Source organism: Columba livia, chromosome 3, assembly GCF_036013475.1.
Source record: "Columba livia isolate bColLiv1 breed racing homer chromosome 3, bColLiv1.pat.W.v2, whole genome shotgun sequence".
NCBI lineage: Eukaryota > Metazoa > Chordata > Aves > Columbiformes > Columbidae > Columba > Columba livia.
Genome location: NC_088604.1, coordinates 9,438,074 through 9,460,896, shown reverse-complemented (window position 1 = coordinate 9,460,896; position 22,823 = coordinate 9,438,074). Strand labels below are relative to the sequence as shown.

Here is a 22,823-nt window from a genome sequence, read left to right as displayed (position 1 = left end):
TTGAGATTAAATGAGCCAGGTCTGTTTGAGCGACACTCCTCAGTCCTGCTTCAGTCACATAATTTCAGAAAGATGGTGAGATTGTTCCCAATAGATCAGTGTGAATTATTTCCTCTCTCTTTTTGCATGACTTCACACCTCCTTTTTTCCTGCTGACTCAAATAGGCCTCAGAGAAGTGACATCGCCTCCTTGCATATGTCTCTGTATTGATTACTGGAAATAATTAGTGTATTTAGACTTTGAGGTTAGGCACCTTAATAAAAGTCCTGAATTTTTATGAGTCAGGCTTTTGGTGTGCTGTCCACAGAACACGCTGATTTTGCATTCACAAAATAAGAGACTGTGGCTTTGGGATTGAAAAAGAATAGGGTAATTCTTACAGCAGAGAAGAAAATCAAGTGTTAAATTTCACAGATAATCCTTGCCCTTCCATTTATAAAAGCAGATTGACCTAGTTTATATGTTTCATTCATAAACATAGCAGTTTGTTTTTATGAATGAAAAATGACATTTCTGTGAGTAAATCACTGAAACAGTTCTGGTCTCTGTGCAATGGCAGATAATAATATTTACCTTTTTTTACAAAGCAAAACATATTAAACATGCTGTCAGTTCTAGTAAGTATAGCATTCTGTTGCTAACACTAATACTGAGAATGTAGATTATTTATGTTTGAAACCATCATAGCTTGCCAGAGTGACAGATGAGTCTGGTGGTTTGGAAACTTACCTAAAAGCTTGGACATGTATCTGAATTTCATCCAAAGAATGAACTTCTTAAAAAGGAAATATTTGGCTAGGAATGTTTCATAAACAGGTTCTCTTGCAGCGCATCCAGTGTTTTCTGCACTCAGTCTGATTTGAAAAACATGCAGAACAATGAAAGTTCCACTCATTCCTAGCTGAGGTTTTTGGTACAAGGCCTATAGCATCAGGCCAGTCTGGAGAAGACTTTGCTGTGGATAAAGGTGTCATGCTGTGTCTAGCATTAACCTGAAGTGGAATCTAAAAATATTAGGCCACCTTCAAAAATTCTTCAAGTCTGTATAATTTGTTCTGTTCCAATAGGAGAGTGTGGCCTTAGCATGTGTTCCCTATAGGTAAAGGGTTTACTGTAGGTCTTTCCTGGTTCAGGATTTTCCCTCTGTTTAAGTAATGAAACATAACTATTTTGAAGTTAAGATAATGCCAGAAAGTATGTCTCTGCGAAAGCAAATTAGAATTTTGCTGTCAGGGGGCAGGATTTCGTGAGTAATGGTCTTTTTTACACACAAATTAGAGTTCTTAATAATGGCTTAAACTGATTATTTTCAAAATACATAACAAACTATATTGCAGGCAAATCTTTGTATACTGGATCAACTTTATTATAAATTAATTATCATTTTGTTTCCTAATCTTCCCAGATGGCAAACAGACATAGATAAGAGAAATTAATAATATTGGAAAACATTCTTCATTACATTGATGTATCTTCCCTGGATTAAAGGCAACTACCTTGGCATTAAATTAGTGTTGTGAAATGAAGAATCAAGCCCTCTGAAAAGAAACCCCAGAACTTTAATTACAGTGCAGCTTTACCAGTGACCCTCCTGACAATAGACATCCTCTTTAGTTTTGCTCAGGATTTAGTTGTTGAATACTCTCATAATCCTCTCAATGCCTTTTCTTTTACTCAGTGACGTTTGCCCTGAATAAAACTGTTTGCTGTCATATGTTAGCACTTACTGGGTCCTCCACATTTTCTAGCATAGTGCTGTTGTGAATATGGTCATCTATAAACGTTATTAAGTCAAGTTTTGTAGGTTGAGGTAATCTTTGATATAAAGCTGTTACGATAAGAAAAAAAAATAACGTGGGTGTTGTGAGCTGGTGTTCCTTGTATAATAACTCAGTAACTATTCAGGTCTTTGTGTTGTTGACATCATTACACTATAGTCAAAACCTATACAAGTATCTCTCTCATGTGAACTTCTCTGTTCTGGAGGTACACTGGAGAAACAGGTGCCACAGTTAGCTCAACCCATCTAACAGATGTGGATGAAAAAGGGATGGGGAAATGGGCCTAGATAACTTATCTCCTTTCTTAGTCACGTCATTTTGTTTGCCTTGAATCTTCTCTTCAACAATGAATCTATCTACAGATTGTGAGTAAAACACAATTGCAACTACCTGCATTGAACTGTGCTCTGTTGATTCTTTGTTGACTGGGCAAACATGTGTAAACAGGTACAGTCCCAAGTGACTGCAACCTCCTAAGAGAGAAAATGTCCACATCAATGGAGAAAAATGTATACCGTCAGAACTTTAATATGCCATGTGCTCAAAGGACATCTGCAGTTTTGAGGGTGGCAAGCATTCTGCTTCAAAGTCCAAACTTTGTTTATATGTGGACTCCATAAACTCAAACTGGTTATGCAGACAGAAACTTCTTTTGCCACTTCAGATATTAGGCACTATCAATCAGAGATACTTCCATATCTTATAGGAAACCTTCCGGATCTCAAACAGCAGTAAATGCCTATTTTTAGGCAGCTTAACAAGGCCTAGGATACTGCCAGTGAGTTGCCTGTCTCATCTCCCATTGTACAGGCCATGGATCCTACAGAGCTGTTCAGCTTATAGAATTTGGTTCTCTGCTGTAGTGATAATCAGCTCTTCACTCTCCATCAACTGTATTTGCCAGGAGGGGGATCTCATGCTCATATTTTATCTAATCTCTATCTGCTGCTCCGGAAGGATATGGATCAATCCTATCTTGCACATCATACTCATAAGCCCTGTGCAGACCTCTCACACCCCCTGAGCCCAAACAATGGCAGGGACCCATGTTAAGTAACTGGAACCCACCTGAGAATCCCAATACCTGTACTGGAAGCTTCGACACCAGATTACATCTTGACACCATCATTGTGAACACCTAAATTAGTCTGAAGCTGAATCTGATTCCTTCTGGAGGGTTCTATGGTGGAGTTCCAAAAGCATCTCTCGTGGGCTAAAAAGAGTATCAGATTGTCTTTTCATTGTTCTCTCCAGTAATGATCCTTTATGTTGGGAGTAAATTTGGCTTAACCTCAATTGCAATTATATAGAAAAATAGACATGAAGACTAGTAATTATGACTCAACACAAAATGCAATATGCCTGAAAGGGAAAGGGAAATGGAACCTTAAATAAAGGAAATTAATTTAGTAATGTCATTAGCCAGTGTTAATATTGGGGATCTAATCTTTTTCCTAGCATAAATAACTTAAATAGAGCTGCCCACATGAGTGAAATTTATCTGATACCCTAAATTCTGGTTGTATGGAGAATTATCCTGTGAGGTGGAATAGATCTTTCTAGGGGTTTATCTAACATAAGTTACAATGTAATTTGTACATTTTGATCTTTAGTTGCTATAGCTTCCACTTTAGCCTTTTTTATTTTATTTTTTTATTTCTAGGAACTGTTTGTTTGTAGTATGTATCTAGAATGTCATACATAAAAATGATATTTCCATGAAATTTTCTTTGTTGTTTTTTTTTTTTATTTTTTCTCTCAGACTAAATAGAATTGTTTTTAGAACTTCAAGATTTCCCCCAAATGTAATGCTTTTGTAAGAATGTAATAAATTAATTTGGTCACGAGTTTTCTATTTTCACTTCATATAGGAAACTATCAGTTCTTTCTTTTATACTGGAAGAGAATATGTCAGTTTTAAATGACTGAATTTCCCACAACTGATCATTAAAAAGACTGATGTAAGAAGTATGTGTTCACATCGCTAAATCCCTGTTAGAGTGAAGCCATTTTTCAAACCAGAACATCTTCAGAATAAACAAAGCTGTCAGTAGCATTTTACCAGATGTTCTAGAAGAATATCCGGCTACCATTCTATTTCGTCACAAAAAATAGAGTTTCATAGGGTACAAATTTGCTAGAGGCTAAATTACTTTTACAGACCTCATCTGGAGTAACTCAGCTGTGTGCCCAGGATGGCTGGAGGATCAAGAAGGAAGGAATGCTTCCCAAGGCTGAGGAATGATAATAGAACTTCTGTATATCTCCATTTCACTCCTGAGGAAAAATAAGCTTCTGAGACAAGGGTCAAATAGGTCTAATCTAATTCTTAAGAAGATCCCCTCAACAGGTGGGCTTTTTCTCTTATAATCCTGTTCTGCTAAGTATTAATAACCCAGCTGTAGCTCATCTTCTTTCATCCCCCCACACTCAGGTGGTCATTCATCATCCTACATGCTACTGCCAATATCCCAGAGGCAAGAGGGAAAGAGAACTGGTCAAACAGCAGCAAGTACTTAGCTGTGAAAGATCGGAGGAGAAGAGGGAGGTGAGAAAGGAGAAATGTTAACCCTGGCTCAGTCTTTTTATGTGATTCCAGGATCCCTGCTGCTTACAACAGGCATATCCTGCTACAGAATGCAAGTTCCCTTGTACACCATATTAAGACTGTATGAAAGACCTGTTTGTAAATCACACAGTCATACTTACGTCTTTGCCTAAAATATGTCCTCTTAAAAAGTGAGTAATAATCGAGTAGACACCAGGAGAAATATATCTTAATTATTTTAGCTCATCCATAACCACTCTGGATCCCTCTATGAATGCCAGCTGCAGAGGCAATCATTTGGAAAATGCACTGTTCAATAACCTCTGCATATCGCTTCCCATTAAGATATGAAAGCCTAAGCTTTCTACTTACGTCCGTGCCTAGGAGTCAATGCAACTTTAACTTGATGCTCAATATTCATGAATTCTTGTATTAGTGTGCAAAAACATAAGCTGGGTGGTGTTTTTTTTCCCCCTTCTTTTTATTTATTATTTTAGATTTCTTCTGAATGCAAACAGCCTCTTTGCACAGGATGTAAATTATTATTACAATGAAAGCAGCCAGAAGGACAGAAGCTTGGAAATGATTTCTCCTCTGAGCAGTAGGAGATTGTTCGGGTCCTGCTGTTTTGAAAACCTTCTTCCCCCCACGCAGGCTACCTCGTGAGGAGAAAGCTGTTTGAATATTTTGGCAATCAGAGAAGGCCCCAACATAAATTATGGATACAGAAACTCAGAAGACACTCTAACAAATAGAATACTATGGAATCCATTTTTCAGCCACCATATGGTGTCAACAGAATGCCACTTTGTTTCTTTTGGGTAACAGCTCATCATTAAAAAAATAAACAGGCTGGGTTTTTTTGGTAAGCAGAGAATCTACAGTCATTATGTTGAAAAATAACAAATGATAAACTGCCCTATTATTTTAACATCTTCTTTTATTGGTGCATATACATAGGTATTTAATTGTTCCCATTTTTGAGTAAGATCAGGAAACACACTGTTATTTGAGGCTCAGATGCCGTAATCTACTGATATATTTTTCAAATGTGAGAAAAATTATTCAAACTCTTTTGTAACATTAGACTAATCACAGGTAATTTACAAGTATTTTTTCTAAAAGCTAAGACTTGTTTTCTTCTGAGCTACACTGTCCATGTATTTCCTTTGTATCATGGAATATTGTAATACAAGACAATACCATTTGGGGCTTTTGGTGTTCATTTATGAAAAAAATGGTGCAGACTGAAGAGTGCAATTACCTCCCAACTCAGAGAAGATTTTGTTTGCATTGGCAGGGTTTCCTTAATAGTATCATCTGACATAAAACAGCTATTTCCTTCCATTAAGCGGAAAACTCGAAAAATAGATCAGTTTTCAGCATAGTTCCATGGATATTTTATGCAACTTTCATCATCTTTCATTCCTTCTATGCTAACCCTTAATTAAATTAGGACAGTTTATACAGATTTTGCTTTTCCTGTGTTGAAAGTAATATAGCTGTTCTTGAAGGGCTACCCCAAAAAAGCCCCAGAAAATTAGTTTGTCCCTTTCTTTCTCAGGTTTTCTGTATTCCCATCTTCTTTTCCTGGCTATACTACACCAGGCCACGAATTGCACCTTTGAGTTTGATTTTCAGCCTCATGATCACAATTATTTGTAAAAGAGTGCAACATCACAAACAGAACAATATGAATTCACTGCAGACTCCATTTTTTAAATTAAATAAGTCAAAGATCTGGACAGGTGCTAGTGTATTAGGACTGAAGCTTAAAGTTGTTCTTTTTGTCCTTCCTATTCCAAAGTAAAAGATATTTGAGAGATGTCTTGACTTTTCCATTGACTTTCTCAACCTCTGCTTTTTCTTTCAATACTACTACATATTATATATTTAAAAAAAAAATAAAAAAAATCACACAGTGAGATGGAATAAGCCATACCCACAAGCTGTCAAAACAATGACCCTGAGTCCATTTACAATCACAACAATTTGGCTCTGTGTGGAAAAATATTAATTTGTCAATAGGTCTATGTGTCTTCTTCCTCTCTCATGGAAGAAAACAACATAAATATTGCTCTCTCTCTTTTTCAGGTGATAGCAGCAAATCATAATGTATTGCAACTTGTCTCTGGTTTCAGGTTAATATCTCCTAGGTAAAGGTTCATGTAATAAAACAACATTAGAATACATTTTTGTAGATAAAGATCATGTTCTTAAAAACAGCAAAACTCAAAAATCATCTATATGCAATGAAAGAAAACAATTAAATCACTAAGTTTTTGTTCATCCAGTATTTTACAACTTAGGAATGGAATAAACCTATTAAACCATTCTTCAAAAACAAACTTCTGGAATACTATGTCCAATGCATTTTCCAATCCACTTATAAAAAGCTGTTCATGTGAAATTTTGTGTAGGGGATCCATTATTAGCCCACGATAAATCACAGCCAGGAACATCTTGTTATTTCTCTTTTCCTCAATGGGATTTTTTTTTGTTTTTCTTTTATATTTCTTTTTTCTTCCACATTTCTTTTTTCTTCCACATAAGAAAGCAAATAAGTGAAAAATAGTATCAAACATGCTGATTTTTAGCACAAATCTTTTTCTTCACTGATATTCTACATCTGAAATTCATCCAATCCAGCTATGCTTGTCTGGATGCAGTTGTCTTTCATTTATGTCTGACCGGATAAGTATGAACTAAAATCATAAATAGCTGCTGATCTTTATTATTTGTATAACACCATCACTATGAGAGATATCTTGCAAAAACTGTTATCATATCTTTGGCTGTGTAGGGTAGTAGCTAGAAGTGATGGAGCCCTGACAGTTTTGTTTGTATTGCATGCTCAGATACAGAAAGTACAGCAAGACTTTCCTCTAGGAAATTCCCCACTATTAACCTAGAAAAGACAGAGTTGCAATGTGTGTTTATAAATATATACCCATTAGGGAATAAGAGATTGCTATGATGGGACTGCTTAGAAGACTGCTAAATCACTTTTCTGAATTAATTTATTATTTAACAGTGCATATGCTAATGATTAGTTCTCACACATTATTAATCATTAATTAACAAAATTAACATTATTAAACCATATAAACCTATATAACTATATAAACCTATATAACCATATAAAACTATTACTCTTTGGTACCTATATTCTAAATTAGAGATGAGTACACAACACCACAGCCAAATCATAGAATCATAGTAAAAAACAATGGTTTGGGTTGGAAGGTACCTTGAAGATTATCTAGTTCCACGTTCCCTCTCATGGGCAGGGACACCTTCTGCTAGATCAAGTTGCTCAAAGCCCTGTCCAGCCTGGCCCTGAAGACTTCCAGGGCTGGAGCACCCAACAACTTCTCTGGGCAACCTATTCCAGTGCCTCACCATCCACATGGTGAAGAATTTCTTCCTAATATCTAATCTAAATCTACCCTCTTTCCATTTAAAACCATTACCCCTTGTCCTGTCACTACACATGCTTTTAAAAAGTCCCTCTCCAGCTTTCTAGTAGGCCACTTTTAAGTACTGAAAGGCTGCTACAAGGCCTTCCTGAAGCCTTCTCTTCTCCAGGCTAAACAAACCCAACTCTGTCAGCCTGTCCTCATAGGAGAGGTGCTCCAGCCCTCTGATCATCTTTGTGGCCTCCTATGGACTCGCTCCAACAGATCCATGTCCTTCTTATATGGGGAGTCCCACAGCTGAACACTGAACTCCAGCTGTGGTAGACAGCATTGATGGCTATGGCCACTGACAATCCTGGTAGCTGAGATCAGACTTCAGAGCTCACTGATTAGAGAAATCAGAGTTGAATCAGACTTTTTTCACCTCCTACCGTTTTTGGTATTGCCCACCTCCCAAAGGGGAAACAGTCTCATCTGCCTTATCTGCTCCTGACACTGCTTATCTTGGGTTCAGTTTTTTTCCAGTCATCTTCCCCATATTCAACAGGATGTTCTCTTTGCAATTACTTGATCTTTCCTTGCCCTTTGTCTAGCAAATTATCGCCATTTGTATGTCTCATTCCAGCATCTACTTTCATCTTCCCTTACCCCTTTGGTGGCCACACAGCTTAAATACTCATGTAAAATGTTTATGTGTTGTGTCTGTCTTTGCCATCACAGTGCTACAAAATACTTGCATATTTGTTCTCATTACAGTATTTTAGTATGCTTATGTTCAGTTTTCAAAGCAAACTAATATTGATTATATTCTGATCAGACATCTGTTTTGGCTGCAGAGGTAATACAGTTTGGTGCCTGTACAGTAGTGCTCAGAGTGACCTGGAACCAGCTGGTCTCCATTAGCAGAAAAAAAATAAACTGTTATGATCAGGCTCCTACAAAGATAGCTCAGTGAGGAGAATAAAGTTAGATGAGATGAACTCAGATCTAGGGTCTTAATCGTGTTCTACTATTTTTCTTTTTTAAATAGAGCTAAGCAAACTTTGAAGCAGAAGTAACTATTTCTTAAGCAATAATAACTGTATCACAAAGCTTCAAAGAGCTCAAGGCATGTTTTTTAGAAGATAAATAATGCTGTAAATAGTACTGTTAGTTTACTATTTCATTTCTAATAAAAATCTCTGTGTCTTATCTGGAAATTTATGATGTGACGGGAAAAAGAAAAGTGTCTTTATGTGGCTACTACACTCTTTAAAGTAATTTTTATGGTGCTCTCAGAAAGTAATTGTTATCCATTCCACCAACAGAGCAATGAATCACGAATAATGGGTAAGCACCTTTGTACTGTTTACAGGGTTTCAGACTTTGAAGTTTACATCCTGGTAAGCCAGTATATCAATTTAATTAGGTGCTTTGAGTAATTTACCCAAGTAAGTTGTTTGGTGATAAGTCCTTAGTCCTCAATCTTCTTCTGATTAGAAGGATGATTAATCTTTAGTTGCTTAAAAAGCCTTCAGCGACAAAGTATCCAACCAGAGTTTTTGTTGATGTTCCCTTTTCCATTTATATTCTGAGCATGGGGAGAAGGTGGAGATGAGCTGCCTGACATTTTGTTTGTTGGAATATATTCAGTATTCCATAATTGCAAAATTTCCTCATGTCATGCTTCAAGGGTGGGCAGTTTTATGTTATTCCCAGTTTTGATGATATGCCAGTTGGTACAGCTCGGTGCATTTTTGGAGCACTGTAAAATTAGAGTTCATGGAACAACTAGTTTTCATTTCAGTCCCTCCTTTCTCATAGCCTGTTGCTTTTTCCTTGGTGTTCTGAAGTTCAGTCTTTATGACAAATTGGATTTCTGCCTCTTGTAACACACATACATCCCCCATTGCATAATGTCTCCATTAAAAATTGTGGACAAAAAACCTCTGTTCTGTCTTGTTCTCACCGGAGGAAGAAACACCTTCTACTTTTCTGCCCTCTGCCCACTTTGTTTCTCAATTTTGGAATTACAGCAGAGGTTTCACGCTGCCCTACAAGTAGAGGTTGCAGCCTGACCAATCCAGGAAAGATGACAGGAAAGCAGAAATCAGGCCTCTAGCTTGTAGAGACCATGCATTTTTCCTTAAAAGGGTTTTTGGAGGGTGTCAGGAGCAGAACTACTTTCCACTACAAAGGAAAAAGTTACCATCTGGCCACCAAGGTTTTCTGTCCTGATTTGAAACCTCTCTGTGACCGTGACGTGCTCCAACTGTGCGCACTGGCACCAGTGGTGTGTTTGCATGCCAGGCAGCCACGGTACACACCACAACTATTGGCCTGCACTGTGTGTAGCAATTTCCAACACAACGTAGAAGGTGCCTGTTCTGCAGGATCTGAGGGGCTCTTGCTGTGCAGGCCACTCTCAGCACACAAATGTAAATGATGCTGAGTGAGGAGAAGGGATATCTCACCCAACTTCTTCACTGTCAGTCAGAAAGTAATAACCAAGAGTTAGAGTCTTTGCATTTAAAAAGTAACGGGAGGAAGAATGCAGCTAAAGCTCAAGCGTCATGCTCCTGTCATTTTTCTCAGGGCAGAAAAAGTCTCTCGAAGGTTTCTCATTTGAGTTATACTCAGGTCCAGTAATTTTAAGTCATAAAAGTTTATAATATATTTTTATACACTGACTAGACTGGCTCTTATTTCATGCACTACATTTTAGCTGAACCAGATTAATTTAACCCGTGTTTGTGGCTGGCCATATTTTAGACTGCCTTCAGGATGCTACTTTACCAGATTTAAGTCAGCAGTGAATCACAAGCAAACTTTGGTCTGGCGTTACTTAGCTTGCCCTCAGGTAGTGGCATTGCTTAGAAATGTGTCTTAAAGAAAGTTACCTAAAATGCTAGCTTGAGCATTTTTAGCTTCCTCCTTTGTATAATACTGCTCTCAGCTTAAAGCAGTAATTATATAGAGTAGAAATACTTGCTGCCATGCTCATTTTCTGCACATGTGCAACAGTGGAAGCTTTGTGAATCTGCTTGGGATTTTGTACTTTATTATTTATTTGGGGGCACTTAGCCTTATCACTCACTGTGCATCCTCCCCACTTTTCACTCATTCTTCCTATTTCCTTATGTCCCACAAGTTTCTTGTGACCTCCTTTCCCCCTCCCTCCTTTTTCCTTACCTGTTGTTGCTAAATCTTGTATTTCAGCTTTCCTCTTCCCTTCCCTGCCTTTATTTTTAGTCAGGTGTTGCAGTTGACGCAAATCTGGTGTTTCCAGAACAACAAACCATCCAGTAGAATACCTCTTCCTGCAGTTGTACCTCTGTTAACTAAAGAAAGAGGAGAGGCAATTAGATGGGCTGCTAAATCTAAAGGATATTTCAGAATAGTCTTTATTTTCCTTATGTAATCCAGAAGATACTGCTGCTATGGGAGAGAGACAACTGATTTTAGAATACAGTGAATGTAATGATGACATAATATCTTTGCTATGATTTGCTGAACAATTCCTCATTACACTTTCCTCTCATTTACTATGTTTATCACGGCATGCAGAGCATGGCAGAGGATTTGCCTGATTTAGTGTCAGCAAATCCATTGGGTTCAAAGCACTGCTATCCAGTGTTTGGCTATTTTCAAGCAGGTCATGGCAAGTTAAACTACCTTAGCAGTCTACTCCATTGCTTTTCTTCAGATTGTTCCCTGTGAAGGAAACCATACACAGAATAGGCATTGCTTAGCAAAACATTTCAGAAATATCCTGCTTTCTGTATCCCAGCTGAGCACATAGAGTATGAATATGTACATGTGTAAATATGTAAATATGTAAAAAAATAAGAATATGTAAAGAACTGACTTTACATTAATCGAATACTTTCAATAAAGAAAGAAAAATATAAAAGCCAGCATTTGCCCTTATGCATTAAGATATTAATATACCACAGTCAAACTGTGGAATCACAGGATAATTCAGCTTGGAAGAGACCTCAAGGAGATCAATTATAAGGTCAGAGCAGATCTGTCTTGGCTTTATATTGAAAACCCACAAGGACACAGCCTCTTTGGCCAACCTGTTCTACTGCAAGTCAGTCTTGTCAAAACAAACAGAAAAAAAAGGCAGAAATAATGAAAAAGCTTTTCCTTATGTAAAATCTGAACTTCTATTATTTCAGCTTATGTTTTTTGTCTCCTGTCCTCATATCATGCCCCGCCATGAAAAGCCTGGTTCTATCTTCTGTCTTTTCCACAGAGTTGCCCGTAACCCCAGCATGGACAAGTACAAGGACTTATTCCTTCCCAAATGCAGTTCTTCTGCACTTTTCTTTGGGTCTTCTCCCATAATGGGGATGGATACCTTGTAACCCAGTTTTCATCTGCTACTAGATTTCACAAGACACATGATGGATGATGACTCAAGCTTTTTGTGGTTCTCTCTCTGAGACTTCACACAAACAAATATGAATATTTCCCATATGCATTCCTGTTTACTGAGTAAAATTCCTCTTTCTCATATTTTCCTTAGTACAATGGTCATTATTATTTTTAAGGCCTTCAGACTCTATTTTGAAATGTGTTGTTTTCTTCTCCTTCATACCTGCTGATTCTTCAAAGTCAACTCTTCTCATTTCAAAAATCTCTCATAAGAACCGAAAAATATATCCTGTGATAACCTTTCTGATGTTATAATAAAAAAAAAAATATTACTTTAAAGCTGACTTTTCCCCTCACCAGTTGTCCTAGTTCATTTCCAAAGTCAGCTAAATGGTATGGGAAGAAATATCTTAGTTCCATCAAATCTTTCTGCCAACCTCGTCTTCCTCAAAATAGCACAGGTAAAGAAGAACTGCTACAAAGTTTTCTCTTTTTTTTTTTTTTAAGTGCACATTCATAACTTTGGAAAACATAACTGGGCATTATTGTGGTACCACAAGGAATAAATACTCATCTGAAATTCTCCAGGTTTGTTTCCTCTCCTATCACAAACGATCTGGTCCATTTGTACGGTCTGACCATCCCTTTGGTGATGTACAGAGTTGTAGGCACCTGAAATCCTTTTTCACTTCTAGTATTACTATTTGGGGCAGTTTTTCCTGACATTATCCTTTCACACTTAAGTGGAACACATTTCTTTTTTATCCCACCAGTATGACAGACAGAGAAATATTTTTGTACTTTTAGTGTTATGTTTTGGAAATACTTTTATTTTTCTCTGAAGGAAACAGTTAAGGTGTGATTCAGTATCAGGTTTGAATTTATATACTTCTGGTCCTTTCAAGAGGTACCTCATCACAGTCCTTGCCTTTTTTGAACTTTTCTGGGATAATTTAATCTTTCTCCATTGACTAAGGAGGCATTTAAGGAAACCAACTTTGAATTCTGTTTGTATGCTGACCCAGCATACAAACCATTAGCTCACTCTCCTTGGAAGCAGCAGATGAGGATTTGAACCAATCTTAAACTGCAATGGGCCTAAAACCAGGTTTCCAATGCCTCTGTTACAATTTACCCCATAGTCTATAAAGTGAGACTAGTGCTGTGGTTTTGGTGCTAGCCTGTTACTTGGGTGTCAGGAGGCAGAGAAGAAGGGGAAAATACAACACAAACTAGACATTTTTTTTTTTCCTTCATGAAACAGTACCCCTAAGAACACCCATAAAAGCCTAAGACCATATCACATTCTATAAAGGGTTCCCCAAGGATTTCTCTGCTTGTGGTAAATTACATTATTGTGTGGTGAGCCATAAAGGAGCAAAGGGGTGAAGAACAGTGATTGCTGCTCATTCCTTTGTCTCACTTTTCCTTGTATCACCAGCGAGAGTCAGAAGACAGACCCTAAGATTCAAGAGAATTGCTAAATTATTGTATTGCCTGTACAGTTTGTTTTCTGCACCAGGTGATTTGTAGAATCAATGCTGATAAATAAAGCTCTGCTCCTTGATTACTCTTACCTATGTGAGAGTTCTCTCTCAATTTAAAAGGAAATAAAGACGTGGTCATAGACAAAAAGGTCAGTCCACCAATTTTATTTAAAATGGTGCAACAAGGCTTTTGCAACCAGGAGAACTGATGCAAGACAGTAACAGACAATTACTCTGCCAAGCAAAACAGAAGCAAGGAAGAAAGTCAATTTGTTTACAAAGTAAGGGATGTGACCATCCTGTAATAAAGTCCCTTTCCAGCAATAGCTTAAAGTGATAAAGCCTAGAAACTGTGATAAAGCCCTGTGATAGCGCTTAGAAACATTTATGGCAAAAAGAGGACAAATTAAATCCCATCAATTTATAGTGAAATATTTTTATGTTTTGTTAAAATCTAAGTATTTTACTTCATTTTCCTATAATCTAAGACTGTCAAAAAATGCTAAATAATGAATGCCCTGAACTCTCAATTTAAAAGGAAATAAAGATGTGGGCAAATAAAGATATCTCATTAAAAAAAAATGAATTAGTTGTTCAACAAAAATTTTCTAAATGTGTTTACACCATTATATGTAGGAAGAGAGAGAAATACAGAAACAAAATTCCTCAGTATGGGGGTTGCTTGCTGTTGACTAGGTCACATTTATTTATGTGACTCAGGCTCATATATCAAGATATTACACAATATCAGACTATAGGAACTTGGTTATCCATCCTACCAAACTATTTGAGCAATCTCCAGCTCATTTGTACCTCAATTTGATGATACAAAACAATTCCCAGGCACAGTGCCAAGAGTGGGCACATGTCACCTATTTCCAAACAGATATATGGATGCCGGCTATTGTGGTTTAAATTTTAGGACAATTTACTGACACGAATGAGATCTCATGCTGTAGTGGATGTGTCTGGGATGGAGTCAATTTTCTTCTATGTAGTGTTGTGCTTTGTTTTTGTGACTAAAGCAGTGTTGATAACACACTAGTGCTTTGGCTACTGCTGAGCAGTGCTTGCACAGTGTCATGATTTTCTCTTTTTCAAACTCTGCCCCCTCATCAAGTAGGTTGGGGGTGCATAAGAAGTTGAGAGAGAACAGGAGAGTTGACACAAGCTGACCAAATGGATATTCCGTGCTGTATAATGTCATGCTCAGCAATAAACATAGGGCAGAGGTTTGGGGAGGGCAGGGAAGGTAGATGTTGCTTAGAAAATAGCTGGGTATCATTCTGCTTGTGAGAGATGGTGACTCACTGCCTTTGCATCACTAGGTTTGTTCTTTTATTGTTGTTTGTTTTGTTGTTGTTTGTTTTTTGTTGTTGCTTGTTTGGGGTTTTTTTGTTTGGTTTGGGTTTTGTGTTTTCTTTGTTTGATTGTTTTTCTTTTTTTTCCCTCTTCCTTCTTCATTCACTTATTGAGCAATTTTTTTCTTGACCCATGAGGTCTCTTTTTATTTTGCTCTTCCTGTTGTTTCCCTCATCTCCCTGTGGGAGACAGGGAGTGATTCTGGCTATTCACTGTTGAGCTATTCAGGCAAAAACATTTTCAGAAAAAGCGTAGGATCAATAGAATCAATCCTTATAATTAACTGGAAAAGAAAAGAATGACAAGTGATCTCACACTGCAGCAAGGCATATTTTAGGTCCAAATTAGGAAAGATTTTACCTCAGGATGGACTTTACTGTCAATAACAATAAGAAAATCGGTCTGAATATCAGCATTGCTCTCGACTTTTAAGGATGCATTTTAATGGAAATATTTGATACAGAAAATGGCCTGTTAACATACCCTAGTCAGTACTGCACAGCCACAGTCCTGCTGGAAGTTTCTCTATCCTGGGATGAGGGTTTTTCTCCTAGAGTGGATTGTGGTATTACTGTTTGCCAGTTCTTTTGCATGACCTTGGACACATCAGACACCCATTTATAAAATACCTACTTTAAGAATGCTTAATAGTATTTTCAGGAAAGATTGTGAATTGCAGAGATATTATGGTAACGGAATCTGTATACTTTCTAAAGTGATTGTTTTTCTATTTGACATCAACTTCTTTTTTTTTTTTTTCCTGAACTATCCTGAATTCATTTCTAAGGCATCGCTTTATTGAGGTCGCTGTGAGTTCTGCTTGCACAGGCTCTAGATGACTGAGTAGACTCTATGAGTGATTAGTGACTGTTTGGAGATTAGTTCTGAGCTGTGTCATTATGCTGAATATCATCCAAACTCAAGGCTACATCTGACTCCTTAGATTTGTGGAACTTTTTACCTTTTTTTTTTTTTCCTTTTTTTCTTTTTTATTTCTTTTTTTTATTTATTTTTTTCCTTTTTTTTTTCTTTTTTTCCTTCTTTTTTCTTTTTTTCTTTTTTTTTCTTTTTTTCCTTTTTTTGCCCTGACACAATGCAGCATTTACACTCAAGTCATTCAAGCTTGCTGTCATTCTACTTTAACCACATTGTATCATTTTACATTATTTTGAGAAAATGTTGTATGATTGTTCAGATATTCAAGGTCTTAATAAGCAACTGATTCCATACAAACCATTCAAATGTGTGCTGTATGACAGAGGGACGTGACATTGGTGAACAGCTTTATTTTAAATCATTAGCTGTCCATAAGTGAGAACGTTTCATTAAAGCTCTAAAAGGCTAAGTTATTGCTAAGAACAGGTAAAGAATGACAGTCATATGGCATTGGATCTGAATAAAAATATTTGCAAGGCATATGAGATTCGGAAAATATGCCCATCTGATCCTTGAATTTCTCAACTTTTTCCTCTAAAAAGGCACTATCAACCCTCAAGCTGCCTACTGTCACCTGGTGATGATGTATTTAGCACAAAGGAGATCATGGTTTATCCAGTTGGAAGAAGTAGAAGAAAGTAAATTCTGGTGAGACCCATATGGAGCTCTGGATCCAATTCTGGGATTCCCAGTACAAGAGAGACTTGGACATACTGGAGCAGGTCCAGCAAAGTGCCACAAAGATAGCTAAGGGCTTGGAGGATCTAACATAAAAGAGGAGGCTGATAGAGTTGGGTCTGTTCAGCCTGGAGAAGAGAAGGCTCAGGGGATGAACTTATCAATGTGTATAAATATCTGATGAGAGAATAAAGAATATGGAGACAGGCCCAGTAGTGCCCAATGAAAGGGCAAGAGGCAATGAGCACAAAAGAAACAGGTAATTCCATTTAAACATTAGAAAATGTTTTTTTCTTTTTTTTTTTTTCTTTTTGCTGTGAGAGCAGTCAAACACTGGCACAGGTGGCACAGCTTTCCCTGAGAGGTTGTGGAGTCTCCATTTTTGAAGATATTCAAATGTGGATGGACACTGCCCTGGGACTCCCTGCTTTATCTGACCCTGTTCTGAGTAGAATCATAGTAACACAGCATGGTTTGGGTTGGAAGGGACCATAGTTCCAGTCCCCCTGTCATTGGCAGGGACACCTTCCACTGGACCAGATTAATCGAAGTCACATCCAACCTGGCCTTGAATGCTTCCAGCGATGAGGCATCCACAGCTTCTCTGGGCAACCTCTTCAGTGCCTTACCACCCTCATGGTAAAGAATTTCTTCCTAATATCTAAGGTCCCCTTTAGGTACTGGAAGGCTGCTATAAGGTCTCCCCAGATAGTGTTCTAGCCCTTTGATCATATTTGTTGCCCTTCTGTGGACTTGCTCCATCAGGTCCATGTTATTCGTATGTTGAGAACCCCAGAGCTGAATACAATACTCCAGTTAGAGACTCATGAAAGCGGAGTAGAGAGGGAGAGTCACCTCCCCTGACCTGCCAGTCATGCTTCTTTTGATGAAGCCAAGGAGACATGGCTTTCTGGGCTGCAAACACACATTGCCAGATCATGTTGAGCTTCTCACTGGCCAACACTTCCAAGTCCTTCTCCTCAGGGATGCTCTCAATCCATTCTCTGCTAGCATATATTTGTTCTTGGGATTGCCCTGACTCATGTGCAGACCCTTGCTCTTGGCCTTGATGAACTTCGTGAAGTTCACACAGGCCCACCCCTCAAGCCTGTCAAGATCCCTCTGAATGGCATCTCTTCCCTCCAGTGTGTCAACAGCACCACACAGCCTGGTATCATCACATGACTTGCTGAGGGTGCACTCAGTCCCACTGTTCATGTCACCAAAAAAGATGATATACAGCACTAGTCCCGGTACTGACCCTGAGGAAAACCACTTTACACCAGTCTCCATTTGGACACTGAGCTGTTGACTGCAATTCTTTGAGTGTGAACATCCAGCCAATTCCTTATCCACGAAGTGGCCCATCCATCAAATCCTTGTCCAATGTAGACATGAGGATCTTGTGCAGGACAGCATCAAATGCTTTGCACAAGTCTGGGTAGATGATGTCAGTTCCTCTTCCCTTATCCATCAGCGCTGTAACCCTGTCATAGAAGGCTATCAAATTTGTCAGATACAATTTGCCCTTAGTGAAGCCTTGTTGCTGCCACAGTAACCTTCTTATTTTCCATATGCCTTAGCATATTTTCCAGGAGGATCTGCTCCATGATCTTGCTGGGCACAGAGGTGAGACTGGCTGGCCTGGCTGTCCCTGGGTCTTCCTTTTTTCCCCTTTATAGTACAGTAGAGGTGTTGGACTATGCAGTCTCCAGAGGTGCCCTCCAGCCTCAGCAATTCTGTGATTCTTTGATTATTAATGTAAAAGACTTTCTCAATGTCCATGTAGCAGCTTCCCAGCTACACCACAAAATGGCCTTGCCCATCTTTCTCTCCTGTGTATATCTATTTAGTCACTTCTTACGACATTAATAAAACCTACTAAGGACCTAAATAACTACTAAAAGAGCTGTGAAATATTAATTCAGTTACCACTGCTTGAAAGTTCTGTACAGATCTAAAAAACAATTTAATACTTTTTTTTCACCAGCATAATGTGGATATACATAGTGCTCCAAATGGGATGCCGATTTCTGGTGAGGAGAAACTAATGTTCTATCCTGCTTTCCCTGCCAGAGAAAAGCACCATTTTATGTCAAATGTGCTGGTGGCTTTTGTGTTATAGATAACTGTCTACTCTGTGCCAGAGAGACACCAACTCATTTCAATTAAATTTTCTCTGGCGGGAGTTTAGTGGAGCAGAATATAACCACCCAGGTAGGAATTTCGTAAGAACATCAAAATCATGATCCTCTGCTCTGGTTAAATGTGCCATCAGATGTTGAATGAAACAAAATGGTCAGGGACCTCTGTTTTAATTTTCTTCTAAAACACAACACTTCATTCTGAGTTACAAGTACTGATTTAGTGAGGAAAGCATTAACTAATGAACCACCAGCATCACTTCACTTAATTTTTTGTCCCAATACAGCAATGTTCTTGACTCATTTGTGAGAGGTAGGTGTGTCAAAGCACTTGCTCAAATTTCACATTTAGAAGTAGCTGAATATCAACACCTTCATGACAACTGCAAAATGTTAAGGTGTTCTTGTGAGAAAACTGTGCTCATTTTTCAATCTTTCTTGCTCCTCACAGGAAATTCTTTCATACGAGAGGATGGCTGTCTCTACAGTTAGAATTTATGAAAGAAATGTAAATCTGTTTCCTCACTGAAAGTGATTTTATTTTTCAGAATTAATTTATATGTCTGTCTGCAGTTAACTTGGGCTGCAGCTTGGATTGCAAATCTATTTACCTAAGAACATTATTTTGTTTATGCGTCTGCAGTTGTCAAGTGATACCTGAATTAGGCAGGGTACATGCAGTGTAATTGTATCTCTCATTGTCAATAAAAGGTGTCCCTAGAAATCAGGGAAATCATGTTCAGCAAGGAGCTCAGTCTAAAACAGATCCGAATTTGCTGAAAAAAAAAAAAAAAACTAAGGAAATGTCCAGCAGCTTATATCTTTCATTGTGTTTTCTACTTTGAGACTGTAGATTCAAGATCAGCTTCAAAGTGCACACTTAAATTTAGCAGGTAAAATTCATATTAGCACAGTTGAGATTGTTGGGATAAACTGATAACAACATTTTTTTGCTCTTTATGAGTGTCTTGCCACAGAAAATTTGTGGCACTGCCCCTTCCAAAGTCAGGTCAGACAAGATAGTGTCATGGATTTTGCAGATTGGAACCACGTAAGTACAGAAAACTTTGTCTTCTTGCCCAGTTGGAACTCAAAGTAATAGATTTTGCCTATGAATTTTAAGGAAAGGAAGAACTATATGGTTTTCAAGTGTTGTAGGATGTCAAATTTGGACCATCAGATTGTATAGAGTCCTTAATTGGATTTTCTCAATCCCCAAACCAATACAATTATTGGGGTTTGGGGCTCCATCTCACTTTCTCAAATAAAGTATGTTTCACCTCTAGGACTGAAAAGTAAGAAAAGAAGAAACAACAAAGTTCATCGGGGCAGGAAGACGAAGGTGTTGAACATCCTTTTGTTGTTGTTTGTCTGCTTTTTTCCAGACCTGGAAATGATTAATGTCAAGTCAAGTGTTTTGCTTACCTGGAACAGAGCCCCTTGTCAGGAATACATGTTATACCAGTAAGAAGAGAAAATCCATAAGTCACCCCAGGTCTTTGAGACCATTAAGAAGAACTGTTCAGAAAGTCAGGTGCTTCCCTGAGGATGTAGGTTCAAGATTATTTAGGAATCCCAGATATAAGTCAGAAAGACCCCCTCCTTTCTTCTTCTCCTTCCTATACAATATGTGCACATCCAGAGAAGCATTCAGTAGGATCCAAGCCCCTGTTAATTTCACGCTAACTTAATCACATAAAGCCATAAGTGACATCTGTATTTTTTCTGTGACTTCTGATCTTTCACAAGGGATCCAAAGATCTTTTACCTTTAGCGTATTCTTTAAGTGCTTGAGTTGCTGGGGTTAGAATTTTCAACATACTTGGGGCACAGATTGTAATCAATTACTATTAAGTCCTATATCAACATTAGGAAGGGCAAAAGGAAAATATACTTTTCTAATAATTCATCCAAACTTAATTAGTACTGCCCATACAGGCAAATATTGAAGCCTTAATGAAATTTTTGACAGACTCCTCCAAGCTGCTAAGCAATTTAGAGAAAGTGAGAGGGGGAAGAGAGACATGGAAAATAAGAGATACTATTTCTGAGCAATAGACTTACAAAATATGTCTGGCAAAGAGATTACCAATAAACAGAAAGTATTTTAATACTGACAAAACATTCAAAAGATGCAGTTTATATTGCTGATAAGTAGCAGTATGCCATCTCTTTCTTCCTTCACCATCTAACTTCTCCTTATATCCTCTATAGCTGAATTCTTCAGTCCTTTATATTCAAATGAATGTTTCCCACCAAAATATTTATTCAAATGGGAATGGTAGTGATTTTCAGATTCTCACAGGCAGAGTGGAAACAGAAAGATAAATGACATTCTCACATTACTTCAGTGTTATTGTTATCATATATTGTGTGATGTTCCCTCATTATCTGTCGGTACACAAATCCAAGCAATGTATAATTTCTGAACCAAAGGTAAAATAGCAAAACATTTCTCAAGATGTTTTCAGCATTTTTAGATTTAGATGAAGAGAAAAATGTGTCTAACCCTGGCTGATAATAGACATTAAAATTCTGAACACGTACGTAGGCTTGAGGTACTGAGTAGACAAGCAGCCAAATTCTCTATTGAGATTTGGTCCTCTTGTTCCACTCAGGCCATGTAAAAGGGAAAGATTCTGAACTGAAGCAGTTCAGAATAGGAATAGGATGAGGAATAGGATGATGGTCTCAGCACTAATAAATACCTCCCTCCATACTGAAAAGTGCTGTTTTGCAAGAGGAAGGAGGCTGTAGCAAAGAAGAGATCCTATGAAACGATTTCCTGCTCTCACGGCCGAGACCATCACGGCACATACACTTAGGTTTTGTAAACCAGCTATCAAAGTGGAAGAACTCATCGCTGCAGGAAGAAATCCCTCCCAATACAACTCACACGCTGAAGTTTTTTCTTCCTTACAGCATAGAAAATGAAGATTCATTCATGTGTGAAGGTGTGTATGAAAAGGAACCAAATAATATAAGTTTAGGAGATTTCTGAAGTAGGTTATCCTTTTAATTCCTTATAATGTAAAGAAATTAAAGGAGATATAGGAAAGATAAGAAAATACACATATATAACAGAGGCTATTCTTGCATCTCAGTTTGTGTGGTTGCTGAAGCACAGGCAGGTGCTTCATCTTCCAGATTTTTCAGAAATATGTATACTTAGATCTTGGTAGCTGATAGAGATCAGTGCATTCAATTGAGAGTTATACCTGCATTTTAAGCCTCTAGTGAGTCACTATTCCTAAAACCTACATTGTTTAGAAAAACAGAGAAGAAAGTAAATGTATTTGAAGATTCCAGAAGAGGAGTCTGTTTGAATTTCAACAAAAAGTTTATACAGCAAACCTAAAAATATCCCTCATACAGACTTCCCCTTTTTGTTGTTGTTGTTGCAGATGTCTGATTTTGCGCATTTGTGGTTTTGTGCATGTACACTTATTTACAATTCCCAACCTAAACAGAAATATTTGATTTGAGCCTGTTTCAGTTTTCATGCTGTTTCACACGATCTGAGAGTTCTTTTCTCCAACATTTCAGTCACAGAGAGTTCATGAGTGTCAGAATCCAGCTCTTGGATGAATATGGGTGAAGCCGAGTGCTTGCAAAATGCACCCATATACACACCCAAAGCAATTCAGATATAAAGATTAATATATGTGCAACACTAGGACCTTTATAAAAGTCTGCCTCTTAAAGGGAAAATTATCTCCATTTGCCTCCAGATAAGGCAAATGACATTACAGAATTTACTGAGCTTTTACTTCATAAATGAGGTACTTAAAGAAATTAGCTCATAGGTCTCCAGAAGATGCAGCCTCTGAAGTTAGTTTAGATTACAAACATTTCACCCTCCGTTCTCCCAAAGCCACATCAAGAAGACAAAGGCTGATATAATGGAACACCTCCCTAGTGACACATGTGTAGTGACTCAGATGTCACAGAAGAACGTTGCTTGATCTTACATAGATTAGTAGCTCCTGAACTCACTACAAAACTATTTCTTTTATTTATCATCTACTTCCATTCTGGTCTCTAATGTGTGTTGGGTTGACTGAGGATGACGTGCTCTCAATGAAATACTTTCTATTTGGCTTAA

General features: G+C 37.8%; 1 long non-coding RNA gene across 3 annotated transcripts in view; it reads right to left on the bottom strand.

Moving 5' to 3' along the window:
* The window catches only part of LOC110364389 (uncharacterized), a 219,957-nt gene that overhangs the window by 109,510 nt on the left and 87,624 nt on the right, over positions 1-22,823 (bottom strand). For all 3 annotated transcript variants that reach the window (XR_010471095.1, XR_010471094.1, XR_010471096.1), the window contains exon 2: positions 10,921-11,069. This is a non-coding gene — a long non-coding RNA (uncharacterized LOC110364389). The remainder of the gene's footprint in view (positions 1-10,920; positions 11,070-22,823) is intronic.